Source organism: Drosophila arizonae, chromosome 3 (genome assembly GCF_054131065.1).
Source record: "Drosophila arizonae isolate 15081-1271.41 chromosome 3, UAZ_ARI_1.0, whole genome shotgun sequence".
Classification (NCBI taxonomy): Eukaryota; Metazoa; Arthropoda; class Insecta; order Diptera; family Drosophilidae; genus Drosophila; species Drosophila arizonae.
The window spans coordinates 26,201,803-26,219,080 of NC_142923.1; the positions used below are offsets into that span (position 1 = coordinate 26,201,803).

A 17,278-nucleotide genomic window follows, 5' to 3' on the forward strand; every position below is an offset into this window, starting at 1 on the left:
ATATTAATTGATTGCAGTTGATATAAGTGCTAAAGGCAACAATGCAGGCAAGTCCTTTGGAATTGTAGGAATTTTCGAGAAACTAATTGAGTGGGTCGGCGATTTATTATCAGGTCAACACTTGAGCAGCCCGGGCCGGGGGCTGGGAACCTTGTTTACGCTGACTGACTACCTAGAACTCAATTTAGTTTTCTGCCACAGCAACAACAACTAAGGCATTAACGATGGAGCTGGAGCAACACTTGAGGACACTTGAATGCAGCTCCAATTATGGAAAAACTGCCGGCAGCTCAGCTCAGCTCGGCTCAGCTCAGCTCGGCGATTCATAATGAAAACATTTAACCTGTCGTCAGCAACATCAGCACGAGAATCATTTCAGCAGCAGCAGCAGCAGCAGCAGCAGCTTCCCCCTCCAGCCCCCGCTAGGCACGTCCCTTGCCTAGATGCGGGGCGGCGGCACTCATAATCAACTTTAAATGTCAGGCAGCGTCGAGAGCAATTTTGTGGTACCTTCTTCTCGTTTTCAATTATGTGGCAGCGCTATGATCCTTCGAGGAAGTGGTTGGAGAGTCGACAACCAGCCAGCAGCCAACCACTTGAGCAAAACAATTCAACAAAAACTTGAATTGACAGCAACAGCCAGAGCTGCGAGTCTGAGACGAGGCGTACCAAGCCGATCCAAGTTGAGTCGAGTCGAGGCAAGTTGAGTTGAGTTGAGTGTATAATACACCTTTTCTTTTACGATGCGGTCTTGGACCTGGACGGCGACGTCGACTGAGAGTGCGGCTCCTTGTTGTCATTAATGAGACGTCTTCTTCAGCCCGCGCAGTCATTTCCACTTCAAGTTGTCAGGCCGAACACACAGCCCCTCGTCATATTTGGAAATTTGTGGCAGCTTGTGTTTTCGACATTTCGGGCATTATGTCGCGCCTACTTTTCACTCTCGGACTAAACGGAGGACGTCGCGTCGTTCCGTGTCGTCTCTTTGATCTCACGCTTCGCTTCTAATTTGATTATAAACGCACACCTTACACTCAATGACGCCGTGTCTTGCGCTCAACTCTCAACTCTCTGTGCACTCCATCTAAGCGTCTTCATTTTCAGCCTCAATGCTTGTCTGCCAGCACTTCCAGTCCACTCGGCTCTGCTGTGTTTTCTTTCCCTTCCACGGCCCTGATGACTACGCGCCGCGGCACACTCAATGACGCGTTGAAATTGCCATAAAAAAGGACATGAAGACATAGACAGAGTGAGAGAGAGAGGCTGAGAGAGACTGAGAGAGGGAAATCTTGGGCCAAGGGTTACGTGCTGACAGCATTTTAAATGAAATGAAAACGATGCTTTCACTCCCGTGGCAGGAAGCGGGGGAGTCATTTTGCTAAACTAAGCAGAAGTAATGTCGCTGAACTACACGAGCAGCAGGTTTTTAAGGGCACCGTCTTCTCGACCGGCTGCGTTCGTGAGGTGAGGCTAATGCGATAACTTGCTTAGGGGACTATTGATTTTAACGACTGTCTCGAGACAAGACTTTGCATGAGAGCATGTAGTTTTCAGGAAGATAATAGCTCTATATATGAGAGGAAAGTAGTTACAGTTGTTCTCTCTACTCGACTCGATATTACTCTGGGAATAATCATGGCATATACAACTAGGTATAACTAGTTTACTGATCTAACCCTTTCTCTCATTCTCACTTTACTGTTTCTACCTGTACTCGACTCGGTGATACTCTGGCAATAATCATATAGTACAGTACTAAGTATAGCTAGTTCTCCGGTGTAATCTTTCCCATTCTCTCAGTTTAACATATCTCTCTCTGCCTCTGCTCGATGATACTCTGGGAACAATCATGGAATATAGAACTAAGTAAAGCTAGTTTCCCTTTCCCACTCACATTACTATTTCTGCCCCTACTCGACTCGATAACATTCTGTGAGTAGTGCATGTAGAAGCAACTCATTTAACCTTTCCGCCATTCATTCTCACACTAGCTAATTAGCAATGTGAGCTTGTGTAACAAATGTCGGAAAATGTAAACTCCGTCTGTCACAAAAATGTTGTGGTGGTATAGAGAAAAGAAAAAAGGGTTCGACTTGGGAGAGCAGCGCAATCAGCGTGAGCAACTTATTAATGTCTCGAATTACGTACAAATTTCGGAAATTCGGTTATTTTGTGGGTAATCAGTCAATTTCAAACAAACAACAAACCCACAGAGAAAGGGTCACACTTCCTGTTATAGGCAAGCTGAATGTTGCCCATGTCTACAACATGTCGGAAGTTTGTCTAGTGCTCGGTTGCCCTCGACAACAAGAGAACCCGAAATAAAATTTTAGTCACCAGATATTCTTGCATTATGTTTCCAAAACGAAAGCTATGAGGCGAACCATTGGGGTGAAATAATGTCGTCATAAATCACATTTCCAAATTAAAGTAGACAGGTTTTCTTGGGCGGGAATGATAATGCGAATAATAGTGGTAATGTCTCTGTATACGAGGTAAGTTTGTAAAAAGAGTTAAAATAAACTCGAAAATAAATCAAATACTTCATATATATATATATAAATAATAAATAAATTATAAATAAGTTTTGTAAAATTAAAAAAAAATTATATATATAATAAATCTACAAAAATCTCTCTCTCTCAAAAAAAAAAAAAAAAAAAAAAAAAAAAAATAATAATAATAATAATAATAATAATATTATATTTTTTTTTTTCAAATATATATATATATGTATATATATATTCTTCCATTTGTGCTCGTCAGAGATTTAGTAGAAATTTATTTTCTCATCGTTCCCAGTAGCTTTGGAGCCTATTCAGTGCAAGTAAAAAATCAAATCATTTATTTTTACATATTAGTAGAAATAAAATAAAATAACTAGTATATAGATTTAAAGATATTTAAACCTTATCATCATATGATTAATAATTTGTCAATAATCTATGTCAATGAATTTCTGATTCATATTCTTCTATTTTGAGTTCAGAGTTCCTACTATAATTAGATTACTATAAATATCATATAAAAGATAACTACATTACGATCTATACCACATTGTTAAACCTTTCAATTTTCTTATCAATTATATAGCCAGTAAATGGTCCATAAAATTTAAAACTAATTTAAAGATTCTACCCGATTTGTTGTCCACACATCTGAACAGCCATTTCAAAAGTATGGCCCTAGATGGACTAGTCTGGAATGAAAATAAAAATAGATAAGCTGTCTGCATTTTGCTTAGCTTCTGAGCCATAAATTTGCTTTTAACCAGTTAGGAAAAATATCATAAAATACAAAATGAAGTACGCTCGACATGTCTCGGACGCTGTGAAATTTATGTGACAATTTTGCGGAGAATAAATGGCCGGACACAGAGAATCAGGAGCAGCACCAAGAAGGATGTTGTTTTTCTGTGAGTCTCCAAAGGTTGTCTTCCTTCCTTCCACCCTTCGTTTCATTCTATTTTCCTATTTTCCTTCCCATTTTTTTTTAGTAGCTAAAAATTAGTTGGGTTAAAAGGCACGCACACGGTCCGAAAAGGAGTCGTCCAGGAGCCGGTCCTGCCGGCAGCCAGTCCGCAATGCCCACAAAGTGGGTGCCCACTAAAACTAACGAACTAACCTGAAAGTGAACTGGACAGAGAGCAGAGAGAGCGGGGAGAGTGGGCAGAGCTTGTGGCTTGGGGGCAACTTCAGCACTTGGTCGTTGTCGGTCATGTTGCATAAATCTCATTTGGGCTTTATTTACTCTCAAAATGTTCCTCGCTCAGATTGCTATTGTTTTTGTTCGTGCCCGCCCAGAGCGGGGGGCGTGGTGGTCGGGGGCTGCCCTGGCAAATAAATTCATTTAGTGGCATTTAGTGCCCCCGTTCACCTTATTGTTCGGGGTGCCCTGGCCAGGACTCGTCGTCGTTTGCTCTGTGCGCTGTGTGCATTTTATGGCAGTTTCTGCGCTTTTGTGGCCAAACATGAAGTGAAAATTACACACACACACACGCACACACACACGCACACACGTGGAGAATATGTGGCGCAATTGTTTTGCCTGGATAGTGGGAGACGGCAGACATGTGAGTGTGTGTGTGTGGGATATATGTGGCGAGATTTGGCTTTAGTCGGCAGTTAATTTTCATATTTTCTAGCCACACTCATACCGCACCGCCCGCCCGCCTGCCCGCCTGCCCGCTCCGTGTGCTTGTGGACATTTTGTCGTAAATAAATATAACAATTTATTTAGATTGCAATGACAGGCGGATGCTATTAAAAGCGCAATTTATGTGTCCTTCTGGGGGAGTGATGTCCTATAGCGAGTGCTGCCCGGCTGAGCTTTATGATGTCGCCGACCGCCACCAGATGCACTGCCCGCTCCCAGCCACCAACTTATGTCAGGCCACTGCCAATGAATGAGCGTCCATAAAATATTTCCATGTGCAGCCAGCCAGCGCCCACCCGCTATGAAACACGGAGCCGAGCATCATCCGCAACTTTATGGAGTCGAAAATATTTACACACACAGATCAGGCCAATTGGATGCATTTTAAATAAATTCAAATCTCTTTCTCTCTCCCTCTTTATATCCTTCTCTATCTAGCATCTGTAATTACATTGGCAATATGGATTTCAACATCAATATTCATTTAAATTGCTGCTAAAGAAATTCTAACAAACTAAAGCCAATAAATGAGGAGGGAAGTCGATTTTAATCGACTGCAAAATGCCCTTTATAAAGGTGGGGAAGAGTCTGAAAATGTAACTTTGCTGTGACTGTGACTTAGGCAGTGATTTTGAATGTTCTAGTGACTATGATAGTTAATAATCATGGTGAGTGTGACTGTCACTGTGACTGTGACTGTGTCTGTGTTTGTGACTATGATTTTGACTGTGACTATGACTGTGACTGTGACTGTATCTGTGACTGTGACTGTGACTGTATTTGTGACTGTGACTGTGTCTGTGTTTGTGACTATGATTTTGACTGTGACTATGACTGTGACTGTGACTGTATCTGTGACTGTGACTGTGACTGTATTTGTGACTGTGACTGTGACTGTGACTGTGAATGTGACTGTGACTGTGACTGTGACTATGACTGTGACTGTGACTGTGACTGTGACTGTGACTGTGACTGTGACTGTGACTGTGACTGTGACTGTGACTGTGACTGTGACTGTGACTGTGACTGTGACTGTGACTGTGACTGTGACTGTGACTGTGACTGTGACTGTGACTGTGACTGTGACTGTGACTGTGACTGTGACTGTGACTGTGACTGTGACTGTGACTGTGACTGTGACTGTGACTGTGACTGTGACTGTGACTGTGACTGTGACTGTGACTGTGACTGTGACTGTGACTGTGACTGTAACTGTAACTGTGACTGTGACTGCGATAATGACAGTGACAGTGACGGTGACTCATATGTCGGCTAATTCATTTTCAGAAAATACATAGCAGAAATACTGTGGCTCTTAATAGTTCCATACACATTCTTCTCAGTCGGATTTTATATATATTTATCAGTGCATAACATCTTACATATTAATTCCTTTCTATCGTGCAGAGATTCGCAGTTGAATATTAATTCGAAGTCAATTACAAATCCATTGATATCTCCACACTCTTCTAGTATCCAGAACATTATCAACTGCTATCAATTTTGTATGCTTTGTCACTCGCAATCAATAAGCATAGCCGAATTTGCAATACACCTTTTCGCATAGGGTATTCGAAATACAGTAGAATTTATTAGCATCAAATATTACAGAAACATGGCAGAGCTAAAAATGTGCAGCAAATTTATGAGTAGAAATACTTTTGGTGCATTATGAAAAAAATGTGAGGAAAAACTCAATCAAAGGCATGGTTAAGAGAAAGCTGGCAAAATTTTCTGTTTCATCATGATTTTTACGATTATTACATTTATTACTTTTCTTTTTTTTTTTCTTGCGGCAAGAATGCGAAATTTACGAGCGTTCAAGTAAATTTTAATGCGCTGTAAACGCTGCAAAGATCCAGAAAACGAAGAAAAATGTGCGATAAAAACATGAAAAGAAAAATTTTCATGTTCCTAAATGCGATATTTGGGCGCTCATATACCCTCAAAGATAGTGTGAGAGAGAGAGAGAGAGAGACAGAGACTGTTATATAAATCAGCAGTGAGCATTTTGTGGCATAAACTTAAAAATTGTTCCGAAGAAGAAGAAGCCGTCAAGAGACCCTCTGCTAGGCAAACGGTCAAGCTGCTCCGAAATTTGTAGAAAATATGTCAAAAATATGCAAATGCGACTCGAAATGCCTTTCGCCATGCTACACGATGTGTGAGATTGTGTTGTTGCTCTTGCTCTTTCAGTTGCTGTTGTTGTTGCTGTTGCTGTTGGGAAAGCATCTCTTAGGGTCTAAGAATTTGTCGTACCATTTAAATGCAAATTAATGGTCAGTTAAACTGTCAGACTCGTCCATCGAGCATCGTCCGTCGTCCTTGTCTCGTCTCGCCCCTTTGGTGGTGGCATTTCCAGCAGTCCGTCAGAGGCTGTTGGTGTTAATTTGCTGTTAAATCTGGCCGGCGAGCAGCTGTAATTAATTGCCTGTGTTTAATTTGGGTTAATTTTATTTATGGCCGCTCGTCATTTGCATTCTTGAACTGACCCAGCACAGTCAGCAGCTAGCAGCTAGCAGCCAGCAGGCAGCAGCCACAGTTAGGATCCACTCAGCCGCAGTGCCAGCAAATGCAATCATAAAGTGTCAGGCCGCAGGTTCAGCAGCTGCGTCTCAGCATTCCTCCCCACACTCCCCTCCTGGCCCACAGCCGCTTCCTATTTTGCTGGAGTCTTTTGTAGCTCTGAACAGTTGCATGTGACGCAGCAACTGACAGGACACTTTTGACAGCACAGACAGCAAGGACTAAGCTTCTGCTAATGTCAACAGCAAACAGTGAAAACTGAACAAGAGAAAAAGTTAAAAAAAAAAAACAGCAAAACAAATAGAAGAACTCTGATTGAGCTCTGGATGAAGCTCGAATGCTCTATAAGGGTCGCAGCTATTGAATGAGATAAGTAAAACCTAAAGTTGAATGATATACATGATTGAATTTTCTACTTTGATTTAAAACTTAATTAATGGTATTATATAAAATAATATAGATAAAATTATGAGCAAGAAAAATAATTTATCAAATTAATTTGAGAAATTATATATGCATGTATATGTGATGTGTGTTATATGTGAATGAATTTAATTAAGGTGTAATGCATACATGTTGATGTATAGAAAAGCTAAACGTATCGACAATTAGAGTAACTTATTTTTATTATATTTGACAGATAGGAAGAGGACATATAAAAGAATTTATAAATCTTTACTCCATATATAAACTATATTATTTCCAGTTTCCTTTTATATAATACACAGATAATATTAAATAACAAATATTTATGTTTCGCTGAATAAACTCGCATATTCCTTGATGGTCTTTGCAAATCTGACAGCACATTCAATTCATCCTTCGGCTTATAGAGCACAATGGAGAAGGAAAGAGAGAGAGAGGGAGAGAGAGAGAAATGTGGAAACAAAAGACAGCAAGAAGCAACAGTGACTGTCACAGTGGCTCTGGCAGCTCTCTGACACTGACAGTTGTCAACTGCTGTTGTTTCTTGGTTTATTCTTTTGGTAGTCCGCTCTATTCTCCTGCCGTGGGACGCATTGCCTGGCTCTGCTGCTTCTGCTCCTGCTACTGCTGCTGCTGCTGTTTTTGATGGTATCTTTTTTTCTCTTTTTGTCATATTTTTAAAAATTGCTATCTTGATTTTTCATTAATGTGCGCATTGTTTTCGCCGCATCCTGCTCACTGACATTTGACATTTGCAGTATTATTGCTGATTACTCCAATACCATAGAAGGAATATAAATTGACGAATTTGTATGAAAAATTAACAATGTTCAGGTATTGCTAAATAATTTAGAAAATTTTATTAATATAGAATAATTTATAAGTAAATAATATGGTAGTTAAAGATCATCCATAAAATAAAGATCTAGAATATATATTTTATGGGATGTACCACGCCCACTTCCACTTCTAAACTAAACAATTATGTTTGCCTTCAATAAATTCATAATGTAATAATATCAATTGCTGAATAGGAAACAGTTATTCCTCAATTATTAATTTTCTTAATTAGATATATGGAACTTCAATATAACCCATTAGGCATCCGGCTGTGCCCAGACATTTTGTTATTTCAATCTACACGTACGATAAGCATCAACCATTTTAGAGTGATGATGAATGCTCAGCGGAGCTCGAGCCACCACAAAACTAAAGTCTTTTGCATAATGATGAAGGAAAGCTAATGGCCCTACATCTGGAAACATGGCCACCATAATACTTTGTATGTAAATTTCGCAAATAAAACAATTTCTTTAATGAGCCACAGGCACTCCAGAAGCAGAAGCCGAAGCAGAAGCGGGACCTTAACTATCACATAAAGTAACAAAATGAATTAGGCCCCGGTCGGATGGGCCCCTATCGGCGATACCTTCACATACTTCCATTCCCGTCCATGGCCAGAGACAGCGCGGAAGTAATTGAGTTAAATATGCACAAGATGACAGCATTAATTATGAGCAGCGCGAAGGGAAGATGAAAAGAGTTAAATGTGGTTTTCACTTGTGGCAAGCGGAGCCAACGTTGAGCAGACATCAACTTCCACTTCGACTGCAAGAGCGAGAGCGACTGCAAACGAGCAGCCGGTCCAATAAAAGGCTTATAAATAAGTCAGCAGATCGCCATATATCCGCTTCATGGGAACCGGCAACTGGCTGGCCCGCACTTGAGTCGGAGCCTTATAAGGGTTGTGCGATGCGATAAGTACCCCAAGTCGAACGCAACAAATTTGATAATGAACTATGAAATTTAGATAATGAAAAATGTCTACCCCATTGGCATTGTTTGGCTCCGGCTCTGACATCTGACAGCCACCAAAAATTTATTTGCTGTCATAAAAATTAAAATAACAATTATTGTCATTTACCTAAAGAGCAACGGCGCTGCGAAGCGACGAAACTGCGAAACGACGAAACTGCTAAGCGAACATCTATCTCTCCCCTCTTCCGAAAGTGCTTTGCATCAGCTCAACAAATAGCCGAGGAAACATATTTCATCTTTCAGCTGTCAGAAACTGCTATCAAGATGCAAATCGTGCAAATGAATGAACATAATTTAGACATTCAGAAGTTTATGTACATTATTTATTTTTTAATTTGCTGGCATTTCTTGTGAATAATGTAATAAAGCTGAAATATTTTTGATAAATATTTCATTCATTTAAATTCTTATACTATATAATATGTTAAATACAGATTTATTTGTACGATTTTGGGACTCTAGATCGAGCTCAGATTAAAGTTCTTTTAGATAATATTTCTTGGATATGTGCTCATAAAATAAATATCATTAATTTATATTGTATTTGACTAATTACAAATTTTGCAGTTAAAAAAAAAAAATAATAATAATATTAAAATGATAAATGATAAAATGATTTATAGCTATATAATTATAATAATTTTAAATTATTTTTTTATTTAAAAAAAAAAAAACGAAAATAAGTAAATTAATGTAAATTTAAATTAATATAAATAAAAATAAATAAAAAAAATAAAAAAATTAAATGAAAATAAATAATAAAAAAATATATATATGTATATTATTCTGTTAATAATAAAATAATGAACAAAAATAAAACAATAATTTATATGAGTAATCTCTATTTCCATTTATTGAAAATGAATAATTTTATTGAATAATATAATAAAATAATACATATTGAATAATTATCAAGTTTTAGTTCTTCGCAATATTTTTTTCAACATTCAATTTTATTAAACCGAAACTAGCAGCTAAAAAAAAAAAAAAAAAAAAAAAAAAAGGTTTACTTTTATGAGCAAATAAGTTTTTCACTTTCATTAAATTTAGAACATAAAGAGCAGAATTTGATATTAAATTAGGAATTAAAGTTCACGTATTATTTTAATCCATTGTAAATGTATCGTTGATTCCATCCACATCAGGGCCAATGTGGTGCAAAATAATTTTAAAGCATCTGAATATTAATTCATATCGTTTTGTGTGTCGCACCGTTTTTGTCTTAAAGATTACAAAAATTAATCGAAATAAAATTTCCATATATAGTATTTGAATATTTTTTTAAATCCTGTTGATAGTCAATATATGGTTAGAGAGGTAAATATCTGCCATACGGTCTACATCCTAGATTCTACAATTGATTTTGATTTCCATCCGCGTTAGATCTTTCCTTTAGACAGAAGCTGACAGTAGCAGTTTTCAATTAAAATTTGCCTGCATTTAATTGATACTCGTGCAAATCTGAATGCTATATATTGATTGGTGCTATTAAAGCACGTCTAAAAAAAAAAAAAAACAAAACAAAAAACATTACTGTCAGGTGATTGGCTGGCGAGGCCTTGTTAGACCGCACTTGAATTAAAACTTTCACATCGGTGTCTTAGCCAATTTATCACCATAAACGCGGCAATTTATTTGATTCGAGCAATTTGTAAAATTTTAATGTGCTTCAGAATGAAATAAATCTCCGACTGTGAATTGAGTGGCTGCTGCTGCTGCTGCTACTGCGGCTGCTGTTGGGCCCACAGAAACGGGGGCACGTCCAGTGAAATAAATTAGGCACAGCTGTGCGGCAAATGGATGCGGGAGGCGCTCGGGGAGCTTGGCCTATCCCGCCGACGTGGACGTGTGCCCGATTCGGGAGTGCGTGCCCCTCCATGCCGACTGCGAGCACATAAACATAAATAAGTAAGACAAATAAAGTGTCTTGACACGGAAGTTTGGCAAAGCAACAGAAGCATCGCATAGGCTCCACACCCACACCCACACGCACGCCCACGCCCACAATTCACCCCCAACCCCAGCCAGGGTTCAATTGATTCCAGCGGCCAAAGTTCAATTGCAGACGTCACCAGGGGAATACGGCCCTACATGGCAAATGGTGCGGGAAAATTTCACTGCCCTGCACTTGTTCCTGTCAATTGGCATTTATTCGCTCTGATTTGCGGGGGCCGAGCAGCATGTCAAACACAAATTGACAGCTGACAGCAGACAGCTACCTGAAGCGAGCGCCCCATAGTTAACTAACTGACGTCATGCATTTCCCAAGTTTTTAGCAGGTGTTGAGTGTGCTTCCGACTTGCATTGCCATGATTCTTACCTTTGCCTGTGGCCCCAGCGCAGCGAGCTTGAGTCGTCGAACGACGTTGTCCGCAAGTAGTTCCTTCCGTTTCCATTAACTTGGCAATTCCCATTTACATTCCCATTCCCATTCCAATTCCCATTCCCATTCCCGTTGCTGTTACCGTTGGCATTGCTTTAGCTGTTGCTGCCACAATTGCTGTTGTCATTGGCCCCAGACACGACCCATTGAGTGGCACCGAAACCAATTAATTTGTATGAATTGTGAGAGCTCTACATTATTCCGGACCCGATTAGTTATGCAGCATGGCCATAAACCCGTATTCAAATAAGCGCGAAATATAAATGAAAGGCTATGCCGACACAACGCTGAATAAATAAGAACACAAAGCCGACACGGAAAACGTCTCGAAACTTGGATACCCTTGGCCATTGATGGAACTGAAAATCTTTACAATTTTTGCCAGCTTTTGTTGTTTTGGTTTAAAAATTTGAATATTGAATGGGAAATAAATTGGATGAAGTAGTTGGTATATATCTTATTTAATTAAAATTTAAATAAAATTGTACATTATAAACTAAAAGTAAATAATAATATATAGACGTAAGAAAAATTAAAATGCATTTTATAATAATTAAAAATAAATTATAAATTCAATGTAAATTATAAAGTAATTGTAATCATATATACATACATAAATAATAATTTATATAATAAATAACATTATATACACTTAATAAAATTAATAAATAATTAATTTATTAAGGTTAATTATAAATAAATAAAAAGAAATATAAACGTAAATAATAAATTATTTTTGTAAAAAATATATATTTTTCTATAAAATTTCTATAAATTAAATTAAATAATTAAGAAACATTATAAATAAATAATCAGGAATCTAAACGTAAAAAATAAATATTTTATACAAAATGCATATGCATTTTCTATAAAATAAAATTTTACTGATAGATCGTTATTTACTATTGTATATTAGACTATAGTTATGCTCTACTTATATTTAATATTCACAGCTAACTTCAACCATCTCCCACATTCAGAGGCGGAGCCACTCTACACTCAATACCTCTCCCTCCCATATTTACCTCAAGTTTGATCTACAATTCATGTTAACCACATCGAGAGAGAGCATAGAAAATGACAAGCGCAGAAAAATTATGACTGTCGACCATTTTTGCATATGACTGTGTATAATTTCACAATTAATTATGAGATATGCCATACAAAAAATAAGAAGCAAAAAATGCCCATAAAGAAGGAGAGCGAGCAAGAAAAGAACAACGCATATAAAAAGGAAAACTAAACCAGGCGAGGCGGCTGGTAGAGGCGAGGGTACGGTGGAGAGGTTAACCAATGGGCACTACAAATTGCGCACTGCAGTGCGAGGAGTAGAGGGAGAGGAGGAGGAAGAGGAGGAGGAGAAGGAGGAAGCCAACCGGGCCAAGAGCTCTGTATAACTATGACTAAACAAAACGATATGAAATGACACGCTGTCAACGTGGTTGGGCCCACTTCGCTGCGCGAGCCCGTTGCGAGTCGGCAGTTGGCAGTCGGTAGTCGCCAAATTACAATAATAATAACAATAATAATGAAACAGTAGCAGTCGCACGACAATGCGACAATGCGACAAAGTGGCAGTCTCTCTGGCTTCACCTTAGCCCCTACCGCGCTGTCGTTGTCACTGTCTCAGTTCCAGTTCCAGTTGCTGGTCCGGTTTTGGGTGTTGGGAGTTATGCCATTGTTGGGCCTACGCGGAGCGAGTCAAACGACGATTAACGCTTGGCTGATTGCTGCTCGAAAAGTGCTGGTCATAAATTACATAATGGAATGAAAAGTGCCTGCCAGCCCCGAGGGGGCGGTCCAGCTAGCCGAGGAACGGTGCGGCTCAGTACGGTGCGGTTCGGTTTGGTACGGGCAAGTGCGGTTTGTGTGGAGTTTACAGTTGTGCAGCGACTCTTGTGTGTGTGGTCAGCCTCGACTCCAACTCCAGCTCCGACTCCAGTTCCAGTTCTAGTTCTAGTTCCGACATGCAATGCGTCATGAAGGTGTAGCTGTAGCTGCTGCCTCGTATTATTAACTAGTTAGCAACATGCAAAGCCAAATGGTTGCGCTTTGGCAAACTAGTTGCCAGTTGGCAGTTTGCTCGTTCATCATCACCATCGCCATCGTCATTATCATCATCATCATCATCGAGCGCCTTCATATGTCGCCCATTGCATGTCGCCAGGCATTTATGATTAAGTGCGCTACATATTAACATTATCGTGCGACTTCACCTGGGCTTTCAATGGCCCATTCTGCAGACAGTTTGTATGCTAATTTGCAAGTACATACCCGCATTCACACTCACACATACACTCACACACACACAATGCTTTATTTTACTGTTATTTTAATTTATGGGCATTTTATGCGAGTGCGCAGCTATGCAGAAGTCGCCCAAGTCTCAAATCCGACCACATAATAATAAAAGCGGAAACTATTGTATTAAGTGTTTGATTTATGTTTTTAGTCAATTGTTTTATTTATGAGCTGGCACTGTGCATTGTTCCATTGCCGCCTTTGTGGCAACCAGTTTAGGCAACTCAACTCAACTCAACTCAACTGAACTGAACTGAACTGAACTTCGCTCCGGGGTCGCAACTTAACAATTTAAGTTTATTTGCTTTCGGCTCCCTACTACATGTGTCGGGAATTACTTTGTGAGCTTGCCGTTTTGGCAAATATTCATGGTATGCTTTACAAATAGATTCGAAAGGAATTACAAAAACTGTCCTCTGCAAAAGGATATATTACTAGCATGAGAAACTCTCGGGGTAATTTATTAAACATTATTTGCACTTAACGAAGTGTATCAGAGTTAGGCACTCGAACCTATTTAAAGACACATAAATTTCGATTGGAAAATAATGTATGGAGCATTTGTATTTATTCTGTATAGGATGTCTAAAGAAGATACAAATTTGGGGTATGTGAAACATTTGTTATAGGTAAGATGTTTGGACATCTACTGATGGTTGCTGACTTTATAAGATAAAATGTATACATTTTAAATTTACTGTAAATTTCTTGTACCATACTATATTATGGCAACTAAAGCTTACATTCCTTAAGGCTGTTTTTTCTGGAACTGTGAAGGATTTATTTAAAATTCATTTTAGGTCTTACAACAGGAAAAACTTATTGTTTTATACATTATACAATATACAAAATATATAGTAAATATTTATTTTATTTAGAGTAAAGACGAATTCGCTTACATTACCATTTCATCTAGCTATCAAGCCATTTTCTCCCATATACATATGTATATCATATTTTCTATAGACTACTCAGACAATGCTTAAGGATCAGCTGAAAGTCGATATATTTGAAGCTGAGGTGGATGTGCTTAAGATGTCCACAAAAAAATTAGAAATAAATTAATCGAGAATAAAATTAAAGCCAAAATATTAATAGAATAATAGGTAAGCTAAAGGTTGGTATACTCATTCACAAAATGAACGAGTATATTAGTTTTTTTTATTTATTTATTTATTTTTTTTTTTTTTTTAATGAGAGAAAGCAAATTTAGTCGAGGGATGAGCAGTGAGCTAAGCGATAAATATTAATAATATAATATTACACTAACTTTTAAGATTAAAATAATATGTGATGTGAGTGGCAGGTCTGAAGAGTATAACCAATTAAAGCAGCACAGTTTCTACTCTATGTACAATGAATATCTACTAGTGTGTTAGGAGATTTCTTCGAGAACTTCAGGATCAGTTTAATAAATAACTTGACTAGACGAACATTCTTTATGCATTTTCTGGTCAAATCCTTTTCAATAAAAGACTCTCCATGATTTTATTTATTTTTTTATTTATTTATTTTTCATTTTATTTATTTATTTAATTTGATTTGAAAATTTATTTATGTTTGCTGTTGTTACGTTTGTTAGTTAGCTCAAAACTATATAGACACAATTAATTGCAGCTCCATTTTCAGTCAAGTGAAGAGCTATTACTCCTTGCCGTTTGCCCCTCAGCTAAGCACCTTAAAAATATAATTTAATATAATTGATATAGTAAATTATAAAATAATTTTAAAGTGCAATTTAAGCAAACTAATATATAAATTGATGACTAGGCATTTGCCATACACACAAAAGCTTATGTTACTGCTAATTCGTGTTTTTAGCCCACGCTGAAAAGTTTATCACTTTGAATCTAATTTTTATTTTTGTGGGCCATCATCATTCATCATCCGGGACAGGCCCCGGCAATTTTCTCACACTTTAAATTGACACATCACAGCGAGAAAATGAGCCCGAAAAATGTCTAATAAATTAGATCCTGATGACTAGACACAAGTACTGCTCGAGCCGATATTCGGCTAGCCGGGCAAAAGAATGAGCAGAGTGGAAGTCAACTTGGATGGACTTGGGGATCTGTTAGAGTAAATGGAAACCAATCGGTCATTGTCAAGGTTTGACTTGCACGCACGCACATTTCATCAATTAATTATACAAGTCGAGGAGAAATGCCACTATAGAGAAATATAACCAATGAGAGTGCACAAAATATGAGAGTGTATGGCAAAATATGAATATGTCTGTTTATTTGCGGCTCGTTGTGTTTGTTTGCTCGTTTGTTTGTTTGTATGTGGCAACGTCATCAGAGTAATCATCCTGCTCGACTCTGACGAGCGACTGTCAGTTAAAGTGAGAGACGAGTCCAAATGATTGCCTCCATGACGTGGCAGCTCTCTCTCTCTCTCTATCTCTCTCCCCCCACCGTCTACCGTCAGCCTATGCCCGACCAACATCAGCGACATCATTTATCATCAACCTGGCTGTCAGTCAAGTCGCTGGCTACAGAAAAAAATTACCACCGACTCCGCCTCCTCCTCCCTCGGCGTAGCCAGGACCAAGGACTGCGCACTCTGATGACTTGCCTGCTGCAGTGTGTTATCCTTGGGTGTGCTGTCAAAAAATTATTATGCCTATTAATTTTACCCATGCGGGTCTCGTCTGCCCCTTTATGAGTGTGTGTGTGTGTGCGAGTGTGCGTGTGTTGGTGGTAAATTACACAACAAAAAATTATGTTTGGCTTTTGCCAGCGCCAAATGGGCGTGCCCGGGCTGCCTACCTTCCCCATACCCCTCCCTCGCCGGCTCGCTCCCCCAATCGCTCGCTCACTCGCTTAAGACTTATTTCGCCTCATTCATTTGGCAGTAATTTATCCTGTCATGCTGTCATTATGACAAACAAAAAAGACGAAGAGGAAGCGAAGAGAAAACAAAAATAAATAATCGCTTGAGGCTTGCAAGGGAGGGGGGAGGAAAAAATTATTTATTGAAAATGATTATGCAAGGGGCATCCAGTTGGTGGGTGGCTGGGTGGCTGGATGTTTTGTTAATGATTCGATGACGCCTTGGACTTGACACATCGATCAAAAATCATTATGACTTATTTCGCTCAGTGCTGTGCGGGAGTACACTGAGCGAAAAGCTTGAGAGAGAAACTGCCGAAGCAGCTCGCCTACAAGTCTCGAGTCCAATTACAGGGTATCTCGCTGCTTCAGCTGCCTTGTTTTCAATAACTAATCAATCTTGAGTTTGACTTGATGTCTGCGCTGCACGCGATGACTTATTTCGGGTAGTGTTTTTTCGTGCAGCCTAGAGAGAGAAGGAAAGAGAGAGAGAGAGAGGGAGACAAAGGGAGGAACAGCAAAAGTTTTTCACAACTCGCTGTGTAATCGACAACAGTAAAGCAAGTGCCAACTTTTTTGCTGGCGCACATCAATCAGCCCGGGGTGGAAACGTAAGCTCACGTCACTCAACCAGGCAGTCCTTCAAATGGATAGATGGATGGATGGCTGCAGAGACAGTGAGTGAGAGAGAGAGAGAGAGTGTGAGAGCGAGCGAGTGAAGGGGGGAGGTATGAACTTTTGGCGTTGACAGCCGGAATACAAAATGCGGGCGAAATATGTCGATACGAATCAAGCGAAAGTTCGACTCTTTTTACGACTGCGGCAAATAATGAAT

General features: G+C 38.9%; 1 long non-coding RNA gene across 2 annotated transcripts; it reads left to right on the forward strand.

Moving 5' to 3' along the window:
• Positions 1 to 3,059: 3,059 nt before the first annotated feature.
• Positions 3,060 to 4,566, forward strand: LOC149269969 (uncharacterized). Of its 2 annotated transcripts, none has more exons than XR_016269177.1 (2): positions 3,060 to 3,415; positions 3,497 to 4,566. It is a non-coding gene; the product is annotated as an uncharacterized LOC149269969 (long non-coding RNA). The 2 variants fall into 2 exon arrangements; XR_016269176.1 differs by having other exon boundaries at positions 4,240 to 4,566.
• The last annotated feature ends 12,712 nt before the right edge of the window (positions 4,567 to 17,278 follow it).